The sequence below is a fragment of the Tenrec ecaudatus genome, chromosome 4 (genome assembly GCF_050624435.1).
Source record: "Tenrec ecaudatus isolate mTenEca1 chromosome 4, mTenEca1.hap1, whole genome shotgun sequence".
In the NCBI taxonomy this organism is placed as follows: domain Eukaryota; kingdom Metazoa; phylum Chordata; class Mammalia; order Afrosoricida; family Tenrecidae; genus Tenrec; species Tenrec ecaudatus.
Genome location: NC_134533.1, coordinates 48,130,140 through 48,145,842, shown reverse-complemented (window position 1 = coordinate 48,145,842; position 15,703 = coordinate 48,130,140). Strand labels below are relative to the sequence as shown.

The following is a 15,703-nucleotide window of genomic DNA, read 5'->3' as shown; positions in this document are numbered from 1 at the left end:
GCTGAGGGTGGGTCTCAGATGCAGGACCCAAGGGGGCTGCATGGCCCAGACAAAATGAGGGGGAACGAAAAGAAGGATGAAGCACATGCACCACATAAGTGCCTTGCACCTTTTACTTCTGCCCACATCTTACTTAATCATCCAGCCAAGTCTGTAGCTTTCAAGAAAAGTTTAGAAAAGGAGAGAACATTTAGGTGAAAAATTAAAGGAGAAAATGAGTCACGGCATTGTATACTTAAAAAAGTGTCTGACCGCTCACAACATACTTTGAATTATATTATCACCTTTGACCAAAACGAGCCCCAAAAGCAAGATAGATTTATAAATGAGACCCTGATAAAGTAACAGACTATATATATATATAGTAAGAGACTTGGCCAGAATCAGACAACTTGAAGGTGGTGCGGGCAGACTGAGTTATGTTTATGACACATGATATCCAGAGCGTCCTGCTCTCAGAGGCATGGGAAAGGCTGGGGAAGGAATTTGTGGAGGTATGAATACTTCCAGGAAGCAGGCAGTATGGAGAAGCCAGAATTTTCAAGGTGTATATGACCATTTGTCACCAAAAAGATTCCAATTCACGATGACCCCCCACATGCCAGAGCAGAGCTGTGCATCCTCGGGCTTTCTGTGGCTGATATTTTGGAAGTAGGTGGTCAGGCCTTTCTTCCAAGGTACCTTTGGGTAAACCTCACTCAACCTCTTGCTTTTCACTTAGCAGCTGAGCCTATTAACTGTGCCATTCAGGGTGTGTAAAGCATAACAAGGTATGGGCAGCCTTGAGTAGACTAGAGATTTCAGAACACTTCTTTGGTCTCATGTGGAATGTGTATGTGGATCAAGAGGCAGTTGTGTGAATAGAACAAGGGAATACCGCATTGCTTAAAATCAGGTAAGGTGTGTGTCTGGGTGGTGTCCTCTCACAGCACTTACAGATTCTGTAGGCAGAGCAAATAATCTGAGAAGCTGGATTACATGAAGAAGAGTGTGGCATCGGGATCGCAGAAAGGCTTATTACCAACCTGTGATACGCAGATGACACAATTTTGCTTGCTGGAAGTGAGGATGACTTGAAACACTTACTGATGAAGATCCAAGGTTACAACCTGGATCTGAATTACAACTTGCTGTAAAGAAGACCAAAATCCTTACAGCTGAACCAATAGGTAACATCATGGTAAATGGAGTAAGATTGAAGTTGTCAAAGATTTCATCTCACTTGGATTTACAATCAATGCTCATGGAAGCAGCAGTCAAGCGATCCCACAATGCATTGCATTGGGTCACTGCTGCGCAAGCCCACTTCAGAGTGTGGACAAGCAGGAAAGTCACTCTGAGGACAATGGTGCACCTCAGCCAAGCTGTATTGTTTTCAGTGCTTCATACATGTATTGAATAAGGAAGCCCAAACGTCGTTGATGCAGTTGAATCATGGTGCTGGTGAAGAATATTGAAAGTGCCATGGACCGCCTGAAGAACAAACAAATCCGCATTGATAGAAGCACAGCCAGAAGCCTCCATGGAGGCCAGCCTGGCGAGACTTCATCCCACATACTTTGGACATGTTGTTGGAAGACAGCAGCCCTGGAGAAGGCCGACATGTCTGCTAAAGTCAAGGGACAGCGAGAAGAGGTACACCCTCAACAAGATGGGCTGGCCCAGAGCCTACAACAATGGGTTCACGCGTAAGGACACTTGTGAGGACGGCGCAGGAGTGGCCAGTGCATTGCTCACGGTCGTGGTGGGACGCAACGGACTCAGTGACACCGACAACCACTCCAGCATCTCTCTAGACAGCTGGTCGTCTTAACTATACAAGGAACTTTCATAGGAAGCTTCCAGGATCAGAGATTTTAATGACTCAAGTGCCACAGCCAAGCCAGAAAGGTGAAGTCACAGGCCTGGTGTCCTTTCTTCAACAAACAAGGATAGCAGGTACACAAGCACACGATTATAAACACACACACACACACACACACGACATGTACTGGTCTGCACGCAAGTGTCACTAAGCAACCAGGAGCAGAGTGCTTTGTGTTTTGCCATTCCTGGCGTGGCAGTCTGAGAGGGCCTTCAGAAGCAGGCCTAGTGGAGAGCTAGATTAAATGAAGTTCAAGGAGATTGTGGCCGCTCTCACAGGATATCTATTCCCTGCCACGTGCCCTAGATTCTGCTATTGTGGCCCATCATGAACGAGTGCAGCTGCTTTCAGAGGTTTAATTAAAATTTCCAGCAAGCACCATCTATCATGTCTCGTGTGTGTGTGTGTGTGTGTGTGTGTGTGTGTGTGTGTGTGTGTGTGTTTTCTTTCAGAGAACAGCATGGTGCTCAATACCGCCTACATGTTTTTAGTACCTTTATTTCTATAGGAAAAGGCCACTAACCTTTTTTTTTTTTTTTTTAACAACTCATAGACTTTCACTGGGAACCTTAATGGAAGGCAAACTTTAATTGTTGGCTGTCAGGTCGGTGTCTGCTTTTAGCTAGAGCTGAGTAAATGTCCAAGGTTTCCTCTCTTACCCCAGTGTAATATATGCCAACTCCCCGAATCACAACATAAGAGTTGTTCTCACCTGGGACAGCTGAGTGCCGGGTATTGTGCTTGAAGAAATGAGGTCAGACTAATTTCAGTAGCTCAGAAATCAAAGTGGAATCTGTACCTGTGTCAAGGAGGTACAGGCTCTCCAAGTTGACATCTAATTAGTAGAATAAATATTCATAGAAATCAGTTGATGCTTTTATAGCAAACATGCATGTTTTGAGTCATTAAAATCGGGAGTAGGTTGTTTTCTAGTGTTCTGTAGGCAGAATTGTCTTCACCATGATATGGAACAAGGTTCAGATTCGGGAGTGAAAGGTCAGTGAGAGACATGTCCAGTTTTGTCCCAGGGAACACGTTTGCAACCACTGCAAGAATGATCCCTAAGCTCTTGGAAAACAACTAAGATCTTTGATAGATTTTCTGTAATAACTAAAGAAGACCCCTCACCCACTCCCTGGCATAAAATAGTCTCTTAATAAATAGGAGGACCCTCTTCAGCCTCATTATGTTTTTTTTTTTTTTCCAGAACTTGGGCTTGAAAAGGACTCCTTAGCTTTGAACTACTTTGACAGTACTGTTTTTGTGTTCAACAAAATATAGGCTCAGGCGATCTGGGGTCCTAGTCTCTATTATAAAGCCAGCCCGGGCAGTCACGAAGGCGGGAAATGGGGGGAAGGCTCCTTGCCACCCACAGTCTGTGAAAGGAAAACTCTGAACGCGCCGTCTCTATGACACTTTGTGGGCAGGCAGTGAATTCCTTACCGCCCACGGACTCTTCTCCCCAGTTTTGTCACAACCTACTGTTCTGTGGGGGACACACTGATCTATGAGCTTACTTCCCTTATCTATGAAATGGATATAGATGTGTCTGCCTTGCAGGCTATTATTCCACATAAAGATCCGGACAGAGCAGACATTTCTTATGAAATGGGAAGATTATCTGCTCCCGTGAAGATATATAGTCTCATGTACCCGCAGAGCTAGAACCCTGTCGGTCAGAATCAACCCGTTGGCAGGTAGTTGTTAGTGGTGGATCATGATCTCTAAGCAATCTCAGGTGTTCGCTCAGCCCTCCTCCACAATGAAGGTGTGCTGGCTCTTCATCAGAGTGGTCATGCTCTCTGAGTGCCCCTGCACGGCCTAGGCCCTTGCTCTGGTATTTCCAAACCAAACCAAGCCAAGCCAAACTGGCTGCCGTCAAATCAATAGTGAGCCTCCATGGGTTTCCCACACCGTAACTGTTTACAGGACTAGAAAGTCCAATCTTTCCCCTGAGAAACTGCTGGTGGTTTTCAAACCGTTGACCATGTGGATTGCAGCCCAGTGCAGAACCACTAGACCCAGGCCTCCAAAGCATGCACTCTCATAAGTGGGGGTAGATGGCAGTGGATTTTCTATTTCCTCATCACAGGTAATGACATCTAACCTTCACTCTACCCAGTTCTCAACTCACGGTTGCCTCTGTAGCCGCGACTCAGATTCATGCGCACAACACTGGTGTTTTTTTTTTTAAATCATTGTAATGGGGACTCATAAAACTCTTATCACAATCCATACATCCATCCATTTTGTCAAGCATATTTGTACATTTGTTGCCATTATCATTCTAAAAATATTTGCTTTCTACTTGAGTCCTTGCTATCAGCTCCTCATTTTTCCCTTCCCTCACCTCTGCCCCCTCTCTTGAACCTGTGATATTTATAAATTATTATTGTTATGTCTTACGCTGTCCGACATCTCCCTTCACCCACTTTTCTGTTGTCTGTCCTCCAGAGAGGGGGTTAAATGTAGATCCTTGTGATCGGGTCCCCCTTTCTACCCCACCTTCCCTTCACCCTCCTGGTATCATCACTCTCACCACTGGTCCTGAGGGGTTCATATGTCCTGGATTCCCCGTGTTTCCAGTTCCTATCTGTACCAGTATACATCCTCTGGTCTAGCTGGATTTGTACTATAGAATTTGGATCATGATCGTGTGTGTGTGTGTGTGTGTGTGTGTGTGTTTGTTTTGCAGGGAGTGGGGGGCGACGAAGGATTTAGGAACTAGAGGAAAGTTGTATATTTCATTGTTGCTACACTGCACCCTGACTGGCTTGTCTCCTCCCTGTGACCTTTCTGTAAGGGGATGTCCAGTTGCCTACAGATGGGTCTTGCATCCCCAATCTCCACAACCCCTCATTCACAATGATTTGATTTTTTTTGTTCTTTGATGCCTGATACATGATTCCTTCTACACCTCATGTTCAAACAGGCTGGTGTGCTTCTTCCATGTGGGCTTTGTTGCTGCTGAGCTAGATGGCTACTTGTTCACCTTCAAGCCTTAAACACCCCAGGTTCTATATCTTATGCTAGCTGGGCTCCATCAGCTTTCTTTGCCATATTTGCTTGTGCACCCATTTGTCTTCAGTGATCGTGTCAGGAAGGTGAGCATCATGGAATGCCAGTTTAATAGAACAAAGTGTTCTTGCATTGAGGGAGTACTTTTGTCGAGGCCCAATTATTAGCACTGGTGTTTCTGTCATGGCCCCAGAAAGCTCTAGTCAAGCTGATAAACAATTATGATACAGACAGAAACTTGTGGCTGAATGGCAATTCTATCTTTATCCTGGAGGACTGAAAGTGATCTTGGTGAGTCATAGCTGCTCGTCATTCAAGCTCCACCTCCTCTGTTGGTCGAGCCCACAGACACACACACACACACACCACACAAACACGTACACGCACACACACACGCATGGGACTCAGTAGCCACATCCTTGCCGCCTGCACAGATAAAGAAGGCCAGCGGGATAAAGGGCTCTGTTGCCTTACCGCGCCTCCTTTTCTCCTCATCCTGGCCGAGTATATTCCATCCTGGCTCAACTTCTCACCCAGCCCCTCTGATTCCCTCTGACACAGGGTTCTCATTGGGAAGCTGCCTTGTTTCCTACACCTGACACGTCTTACCGGATAAGAGCCGGGCTGAACCAGAGAGTGCCGGATGGTGCTGAATCACTCGCACCTGATTATTCAAGCAGTGTTATACACAGAACAATATGCTGGTGGATTGAAGGACTCTGTTGATGTCTGGGAAATCAGGGGAGTCACGTAGGCACCCCCACAGCTGTGCTGTGACCATCTGTGAGTATAGCAGGCAACATGATCCCACACGGCCTCTGCCCATCAAGAAGCAGGGAGTGTCCCCAAGGCAGGCTTCTTGGGTCAAATTGACCAAAGCTTTGTCTTTGGGAGACAAGGAGACACTAACCTCTTATTTTCCTAACTCTCTAACCAATGGTTCTGTTTCCATGATAGACCTCTCAGAATAGCTTTAACATGGCCCTGACTGGGTGGCGTAGATCTGTTCAGACAAATGCAAAGCTTGTAGGAGTTTCATTTCTGAAAACAGATCTTCACGCAGTTACATTTTATTGAATGTAAAAAGGTACTTTATCTCAGCTGTCCTTGTCCATCTTTATTTTTTGTAAACATTGGCCAGCTCAAAACACCAGTAGAGCTAGCTAAGGATGCCTTCAAGTGGGGTTTTGGAGCTGAGCCAATAAGATCTGCCATTTGTCTCATCACTTCACAAGTCACTCTATACCTATTCACCCATGCATTTATCTGTGGGTATTTATGAATTTCACCCCTAAGTAATATAGTAAGGGCTTATCATTTACCCATTATGTGGTAGGATCTGTGTTCAATAATAGCAATCTTAGTATATTCATAATAACTCACATCACAGGACACATCTTCAACAGTTGCTGATATCATAAAAGATCATTAATAATACAGGGCAAAATGACTCTGCATATATCTACCATGAATGTCTATGAACGTTGATATTGCACAGAGATATTGTTAATTGAATTAGAAAATGGGTTCCTGCCTCTCTAATTGAATTCATAATATTGATCGCAACAGGTGGGTGGGTCATTATTAGGATTGACAAGCTGAAACTTGTATTTCCATAGAAATCAAAACATATGTATCATCTCCAGAAGGACTTGATATTTCAGCTCTCTCTGTAAGGACTTATCAAAGGCAAAAAGAGGTAGGAAAGATTTCTTCCACTCTCAATAGTTAACTCTCATCGTCATGCCTCTCTCTGTTCTCAAGGATGTTACTTATTAGAATCACCTGAAGAACTTGAAGACGTTTACCTGCAGCAGAAATTCTGATCTAATTGACCTGGGGCAAAGGTCAGATCATCTACATCTTAAAAGCATTCTAGTAATCATCTTCACTTTCCCATTTCATGCATCCCTCCCCCCTCTAAAAAGAGGAAATGAGTTGTCCTTATTAATGATGCTGGGCACTGATGTGTGTTGTTGTTGTTTCTAAAATCAACCACACTGTTGTACAGTCAATTCCAACTCACAGGGTAACTGCCCTTGTGGCTTTCTGAGACTAACTCTTTACATGAGCAACAGGTGGCTTCTGAACTGCTGACCTTTGGGTTAGAAGCCCAAGAGTTATCTACTACATCACCTGGGCTCCTGGTTAATGTTAGGTGCCATCAAATTGGTTCCAACTCACAGTGACCCTGTGCACAGCAAACTGAAACATCGCCTGGTCCTGGGCCATCAACTCAATTGTGATGTTTGATCCCACTGTGTAGTCCCCGTGTCAATCCATCACCTTGATAGTTGTCCTTGCTTTTGCTGACCTTTTACTTTACTAAGCATGTGTGGTATGCGGGAACAAGAAATCAGTAAGATCTCTGATCTTACCATCAAAGACGTTTACTGTCCTACAAATCTCTGAAACGCACAGCGCGAGTCTCGGGTCTTCAGTTCATGTTCGGTGACCCTGGCCAATTTGCTCCTTCTCTCTGATCCTTGGCAATTGAGATGCAAAGGGAGGAAGCTAATCTTTTTTTGTTAAAATTATAGGTGAGGGAAAGCACCGAGGAGAAAGGCCCTATTAATGTGTAATTGTATTGTGTTCACCATTATTATTGTGATAAACAGTGTCCATACACTATGTATGAGTGTGTGTGTATATATATGTATGGACATATATACATACACACATATATAATCCAACCAACAATCCATTACCATCAGATGGATTCTGACTCATAGAGACCCTAGATATGGTCTCTGAGACTTTGGGAATCTTTATGGGAGCAGACCCCTTCTTTTTCATGAGGAAAGGTCAGTGGATTTGAACCATGGACCTTGAGTTTAGCAGTTCAGCATTTACCTGCGAGTGCCACCAGGGATCATTATTATTTTCTCGCAGAGAAACATATATCCTGGAGTAGAAAAATAGATTTCTTTTGAAAACAAAACCAACAACGGAGAGAACTGTTGGGGGAAGAAACATGCAGACTTCTTGGTGCCAGGCGAAGTAAAAGCAGACAGTGCTAAATGCTTATTCAAGACCTAAACCCACACACTGTGTGCTGCTGCCCCCGCGTGCTGAAATTTAGGAACTGCAGTATTGCTACACCACTGGAATTAAACCTTGGCAAACAGCTTGGTACCTTGTTAGTAATTTTGTAACAGATGTTCAACCACTGTAGGAAGTCTGTGGAACGTGTTTGTTCCCTCTCAGAGTATGGAGTAATGAGGAGCTGGCTGGCACAAGTGGCTTTCTTTACTGACTTCAGGCTGGCAGGTCGCTGCTGTTTCTCTGCGGTGTCAGTGTTGCTATAAGTTGAAATGGTGTGTATTTGCTCTTCTGCCCTTCCGTGTAACACTGACGTTCCGCAAGAAAGCAGGCATAGCCGTCACCTCCCGCTCTTTTGATCACATATTCCTTCCTGCAGGAGAATACGGCTTTGTGAGTGTTGCATTTTGATCATCTCGTCAGAGCAGAGCCCACTGCCCCCAAGTTATTTCCAGCTCAGAGTGACCCGATAGAGTGTTTCCAAGGCTCCAAGTTTTTACCAGGCCAGATAACCTCTTCTTTCTTCACAAGAGTGGCTGGTGGGTTTGAATCTTCAGCTTTGCTGTTAGCAGTTCCCTGCTTCCCTACATTGCCACCTGGGCTCCTTCAATCATGCTTTCTTGATGGTCTAATGGCCCAGAATTCAGATGGAACAAGACATTGGAGTTTGAATTTGAAAGTTACTGAAATGTGTTTTGTTTCACAGTGGGGGTTTTAGTGTGATTTGACTTATTGGCATAAACACTCTTATAGAGGAAGGTTGATCGTTTTCAGCACTATCAGCATCTTTAACAGGATAATCCCCTATTGTACGTGCTATACTGAGTGTTGTCGGAGCTTTGCAGCGTCTCTAGCTTCCACCCACGAGATGCCAGGGTAGCCTCCTCCCTCCAAGAGGACAGCCAGAAATCACTATTGTCACTGAGATTTGAGCTCTACCGAGGATGAAACAGACTATGCTAATGACATATAAATAAGTGATTCTTATGCTTTGAAAACTCACGGAGGGGTGAATTATGCTGCTTGGAGACATAGCATGGCCGATGCCTTGTGAACTGCAGCCGCGTCCAGCAGCCCATCCGTCCATTTGTCCTTTTATAGACACAGATCTGTGTCTGTCCCCGCTCTGCCACCAACTAAAGTCTGACTGCATATACCACTGAGCTTTTCCAAGGTTGTTTTCTTCAACTTTTAAATGGAAATAGCACATATAGCTACTTCATGATATGAGTGTAGAAATTACCATTATTTTATAACTATTTGGAGGGCCACAAAATAATATGTCAATGACCCTACAGGGCTCCTGCTTGACTTTTGTAGCTCATCTGACGATACTATTCCCATTGCCTCACCACGTACATGTTCTTCTGTCGCCTCTTCAAGAAGCTAAGAGTGCTGCCACATGGAGGTCTTAGCACAGCCCCATTCCTGTGTCCACAATGGTTTTCTTTTGCTACTGCCCCGAACGCCATTTGTCTGATTAACACATCATACCCTTCAAGGCTAGCACAAAAGCTTCGTCTTCCAGGCAGACCTCTTGGACTTCTCTGCACGGTTAGTGTTCCTTTCAACCCACCCATTAGGATTGCACTTGCAGCATAACAGAACACCAGGCCCAGTGTGACTAACACTTGGCACGATGACACATTCAGAAGGTGGCTGTTGCTGATGCTGGCCAGAATACACAGCGATACCACGAAGGACACGGGCTTTCTCACTTCAAATGGTGCCACGGCTGCAATAGCTTCTGTGTTCTGTAACAGCTTTACCCCCTTGTGGTGGTAAGAGAGGTGCGCCAAGCTGGAAGCATCCTGCTTGAGTTTCAGACGGGCCCAGAGTGGAAAGGAGTGGTGCCAGCCCTGGCTGCTTTTTCACCCATCTCTTTCCCCGGGTTGACCCGTAGGGTCCACCTGAGCTGCAAAGACAACTCTAAACAAGGAAGTGCTTACATGTTCCAGCCTCTGCAGGTGAGATCAACGATTAAGCACTCAATTGTTAACCAAAACACATCCATGGGTCAAACCTACCAGCAGGTCCCTGGGAGAGTTGGAATTGATTTGTTGGTGTACAATAACAGCAGAGTAGAGATTAATGGGAATGACTGCTGAGTCAGTAAATCCAAATTGACTTTCAAATCATGTCTGATGCCTTCGGCCCCTGGACTTGTGCTTTATCGTCAGAGTCACACTTGTGTTTACTCGGTCAGTGTTTGTTTCCTTGACTGACTATAGCCCCATGAGGGTAAGGATGTGGTAGGCTTATCCTATATGGCGTCCCCAGTACTTAGTAGGTTATCTACAACATAGTAGTTGCTTAGTAAATCTTTTAGGTTGTTGAGAGAATGAACAGAGAATAAAGAGCCTAGTATTGAGTCTGGAAATGTTAACATCCAGGGTGAGAAAGATGTCTCATTCACAAAAAGCATTCACCCCCCCTTTTATTTTTATAGACTATCATGCAAGTGCATAAGAATTAGTCATGTATAAAGAAAGATTCCAAAGACTACAGGCTTGTTTAAGAGAGAGAAAAAGTGCCATCTAGTTGGAGGTACCCACACCAACCCAATGCCATAACTCCAGGCCAACTCACAGCCACCCGACAGGACCGAGTGGAACTGCCGTCTCTGCCAAAGCAAAGGACAGCATGAGTCAGGGGCCAGGTGAAGAAACGAATTAGGTAGTGAGGGAAGAACCAGTGACAGATGCCTCAGTATGTGGGTGTATATGGGGTTTGGGAGTTACATTTGCACCGTATTTTCAAGGGACTAGAATCCATGTTTCTCCATAAAGGGTAAGTTCAACCTTTCAGCAGTGTGAACTGTGGCCCGGGAAGATTGATTGGATTAATTGGAACTGGCTGGGAAAGAACCAGGGTAATGGGTCACCGGGAAAGGAAATGTGGAACTAGAGGGAGAGTCATTTGGGCTCGGCAAAGTCTTCGTGGGAGGCAGGCTTGTAGGCGTATGGATCTTGTTTGAGTTGTTCCTTTCTCTGCCCCAAACCATAGGTTCTGTGATATTCCTCAAATCATTCTTGCTTGTGGACCGAGAGTCTTTGTAGATCATTCGTAAGAAGGAAACCTTTTAAATCCTGGGATCTGATAATAATCCTAGGTAGCTGTCCTATTTGGGTAGAAGATATTTCAGGATAAAGAGTGGGAACATTAGGCTGGAAGTTTTCTGGGTCTTCTCTTAAGCAAAAGAACAGCTCTGGAGTGGGGGCAGGATGAATGCTTTGCGCAGCCATCGTGAGCTGAGGGCGCAGCAGGAAGCTCCTTACGGGGTGTGGAAGCTCCGACTTACCCTTTCTTGCTCCACCACTTGACTTCTCTGTGGGCCTTCCGGAAGGGTTCTTGTGTTACAGAAACGTAATCATGCCAATCCTTGCTTAACATTTATTGGCACAAAGAAAGAAAAAAAATCCTTGGTGACCCTCCATAGCCCATATGCACCAGGAAAGCATTCAAAGTCACTTACACACTCACTGCTTACCTCTCCAGCCATATCTGCTGACAATCTCTTCCATCTTGCTCACATTTTCGCTGTGGTAAGAGTAAGCTACACACGGGTTAGCTACACAGACCAGGCAGCTCAGCATTCCCTGACTACACCATGACCTTTCCCTCAGGCTGGAATCATCTTCTTTCCATTCTTCATTCAGTCAAAAACTAATTTGGGGCCTTAAGTTTAATTTGCCCTAAAAAATATTCATAAAACCCTCACCCCTCAAAGACTAGGCTGAAGGTATGTTTGGTGTGCTTCTGTAGCAAACTTTGAAAACTTTCACCAAACAAATTCCAGAAAGTTAAGGGTAGGGGTGAGAGTAGGTAAAAGTATATTAGGATAAAGAAACATTTAAGATATTATAGTTGCAGTCAGGGTCTTCAAAAATGTATATTCAAGAAAGAAGAAGAAGAAGAAGAAGAAAAAACAACTTATGGTAGAGAAAAATATCCTGCCGGAGTGGAGACATTTTAGTTAACAAAACATTGTTATTAGAGAGTTAAAAATAGAGAAGTATGTTTTAAAAAATGGAAGAAAGGTCAAGATGAAATCCCCCTTGGAAGAACTCTTAGGGTACAAGCGAGGCAAAGAAGAATGGGTGATGGTTTGAGATTCAATAATACACGTGACAGTGCGGAGAGACTTAGATAGTGGGCTGTCTCCTGAAAGGCTAAAGAGCGAGCGCAGGCATAAAGGGAGGAGGAGTTCTCTCCAGGGGTATGGACAGAGAAGGGAAGGGCGGCATCGTGAGTAGATATGCATCAGTGTGGAGCCTGCGGACCGATGTGCATACATGGAGAGTGCTCCTTGACTCGGAGGCCTCAGCAGTCATTCTTTTGACAAGTGCTTTTAGAAGCACAGAGAGGAAGATGAGGCTTTCTACTCCTGTAAAGACTTACAGTCTGGGGGCCACGGAGTTTCATTGTACCCTGTCCTGTGGGGTCCTATAAGGTTGCTATGAGTCTGAACTGACTCAATGGCAGTGGATTTTCACCAAATGAAACCTATTAATCATATCATACCTATGCCTCTTATCAACTACTTTGCAATCCAACATTTCAGTCCAACAATATTAAAAAACAAAAAAACAAACCCAACCTACTTCCAATGTGTTTCATAATAATTACATATGTCTGGCAGGAATAAACACCTATGTGGGAGGCAAGAAGAAGACTGGCTTTGATAGATAAAAACTAGAACGGTGCAAGTGTACAGAGTGACTTTGAATGCTATACTATTGCACTTGAGGGTCACCAAGGATTTTTTTTTGTATGTGCCAATGAATGTTAAGTCAGAGATTGGCACAATTGAGTTTTATTGTCATATAGTTTATATATCATATAACTCAATAGTTCAATCACATCAAGAAGAGTTGTACAATCATCACCACAATCAGTTTTAGAATGTTTTCTTCATTCTTGAACTCATTGTGGTTAGCTCCCCATTTCCCCCACCATCCCTGTGATACCCCAAAGGAACCATTAATCCAATTACTGTCTTTGTAGAGTTATCTCTCCTGGAATTCATTTACTGAAAATGTTGAAACAAAACCCCGAATCTAACAACATTAACAAAGTAAAACACATAAAGACTTCAATTGAAAAGTAAGCAGGAAATCTTAAAAACTAGAACAAACTTAAGTGGAACATAAGGTCGATCAAATGATAGGGTGCTAAATTTGAACTTCACAGCGTCTGCTACAATCCTCTCTCCAATGCAATCTGCATGATAGCAAGGCTCTTCAGATCCCTGGTCCATGGTCAAAGGGGATGCACCAGGAGTTTAATTGATGGATAAGGTTTGTGCCACATAGTTACCTGGGACCTGATTCTCAGTGACTCGGTACTGAGGCAGTGATGCAATTTGCAATTGTGGACTCATGTAGTCATCCTCCATTGGGTGATCTATCTGCTCATGCTCCATTTCCACATAAGGATCTGGGCCTTCAGATTTAACCATGTCAGTCAGTAAGAAATGGGTGAATGAAGAAGAAGGACCTTAAAAAGTGAAGATTAAGATATTGGTCTTGACCTTGTTATTTAACGTAGTTAGGATGTTAGAGAGCCTGAATCAGAAATATGGCAGAAGAGAGCTTCAGGTAGTTTCAAAGAATTTAGAACAAAAGAAGATACTTAAGACCAAAAAAAGGTCACTGGATTAGTGTGAAGGTCACTGGATTAGTGTGATTCACACCATTACCAGTTTGTTTCCCAAAACTTCAGTCAAGGGGAGGCAACATTCCAACAGTGGTGCACTTCTATTAGCGAGACTGCGCTGGAGTCTGTGTATGACGTCAAACACAGAGAGCATCATTCAGCTAAATTGGCAACACATTATTAGGAAATATAGACTTTTCAGTGGAAATAAATATAGGTGCTCTTTCCACATGAGTACCCTGGTACTGTCAGGTAAGCACTGATGACTATAGGAAAGGTTGGTGGTTCGAACTTACCAGCCTGCTTGTGGGAGAACGGTGTGGCCAGAAGCTCCCATAAAGATTTATGGCCTCAGAAGCTATATATAAGGTGGACTGCATGGTAGTGGGTTTGGGTTTTTGTTTATTTGTGCCCATGGTATTACTTACTTAGACTAAAAGGGATAAACCCAAACACCAAACCCAGTGCCATTGAGTCAATCCCAGCTCAGTGTCTCTATAGGACACGCTAGAACTGCTCCTTGACTAGAGCAGAGAGCTGCCTCGTCTTTCCTCCACAGAGTAGCTGGTGGGGCAAACTGCTGACCTAGTGCTCACTCTGCCCTCAGGGCTCCTCCAAAAGGGACAAAGGAAACCACACACACACACACACATACACACACACACACACACACACACCACCCAACAACATGGTCTCATTGATATGCAGATATAGATATGCTCCTGAAATGTGTGCTTTGTACAGACAGGACACAGGGAAGCATCGGCTCAAGCAGTGGATTGTGGATTGCTGGGCAGAAAAAGGAAGTGGTCCAGGGACACACGTGACTGAGGTTTTGCTCTGTGGGTTTCCTCTAAAGTAATACTCTCTCATTTGAGAAAGAAGGGTTAGCAAGTTGCCCCAGAGTTCTAATTAGGCTTAATCCCATTGTTAGCACTATAAATGAAGGAGACAAAAAAAAAAACCACAAAAAAACAGCACCACCAAAACCTGGAAATAAGAATCTGAATCCCAAACTCACTGACTCAATGGGAACTCATAGTGATCTCACTGCCACTGACTCAATGGGAACTCATAGTGATCTCACTGGATGGAGTGGAACCGGCCCCTGGGGGTGCTGAGACTGCCAGTCCTTACTGAAGCAGAAAGCTGTCTCTCTCCTGTGGACAGGGGTTCTGAACCATGGGGAACCGTGCAGTTATTACTCCAGTGTGCAACCCCTATGCAAATTAAGGGACACACTTAAATGAATTCTTCAACAGCAGATGTGAATATAGCCCAGCTGGGCACACACATACATCTAGGAGCAAAAATGATAGAAGTATGAAAATAGACGTCTTGAGTTGCAGAGAATATGAAATTTAAACTCGGCTGCTGAAAGTTTTTAAACTTTCAAAGGAAAATACTCGACTTGGGGGAGGAGAAAATCAATGCGGGCATGGCGGACCTTGAAGGGAGCTTTGGGGGGTCCTGCCTGAGAAGGAGGTGCGTGTGAGCAGGCAGGCACGTTTCTGAGCACATCCATTGCGTGTGGCTGCTCTCCCCGGGCCTTGTGTCATCCTTCCTCTCCCTGGGGATCTCTCGCTGGCCCTGGGGGACAATAGGCTCATTTAGAAGACCGCGTGTGTACCAGCCTCTGCTGCAAAGAGCAACAGCCATGCCGGGATGAATTGCTTATTTCTTCTGGACTTCATCTTGAAGAAGACTGAACAATCGGGAAGTGGCTTCCAAACGCCACCTACTCAGATTGGAAAATGAATGGAGGAATTAGAATTTTCAGTAAAAGGAAAAAAAATTAAATTCCAAACGGGAAACTATTTAAAAGATGCCACAAAGACCACGGTTGTGGGAAGCATCCAAACAAAGAATGAAAAGCAACCCCGTAGAAGTACTTTGCCTCCATACCGAGGATTGGGTTAGAATGTTCCTAAATAGTGTAAAAGACTATCTGACCAGTGAACTTTTGAAAGACTTCGCCTTCACTTTAAGATGCTTCAGAAACGCAGGGTCAGAGCAGAAGGAAGTGTGTGTGACTCTTGGAGGCAACGTGGGTTACTGGCAAGAGCCATTGGCCACGGAGAGCGGAGGGCTGTGATAGGAACGTGATTAGGGACATGGGCT

The 15,703-nt window shown here is 44.4% G+C and overlaps 1 protein-coding gene across 2 annotated transcripts in view; it reads left to right on the top strand.

The window, feature by feature from the left end:
- The window catches only part of GAS2 (growth arrest specific 2), a 132,522-nt gene that overhangs the window by 105,535 nt on the left and 11,284 nt on the right, over positions 1–15,703 (top strand). The gene's annotated exons all lie outside the window — the stretch shown is intronic.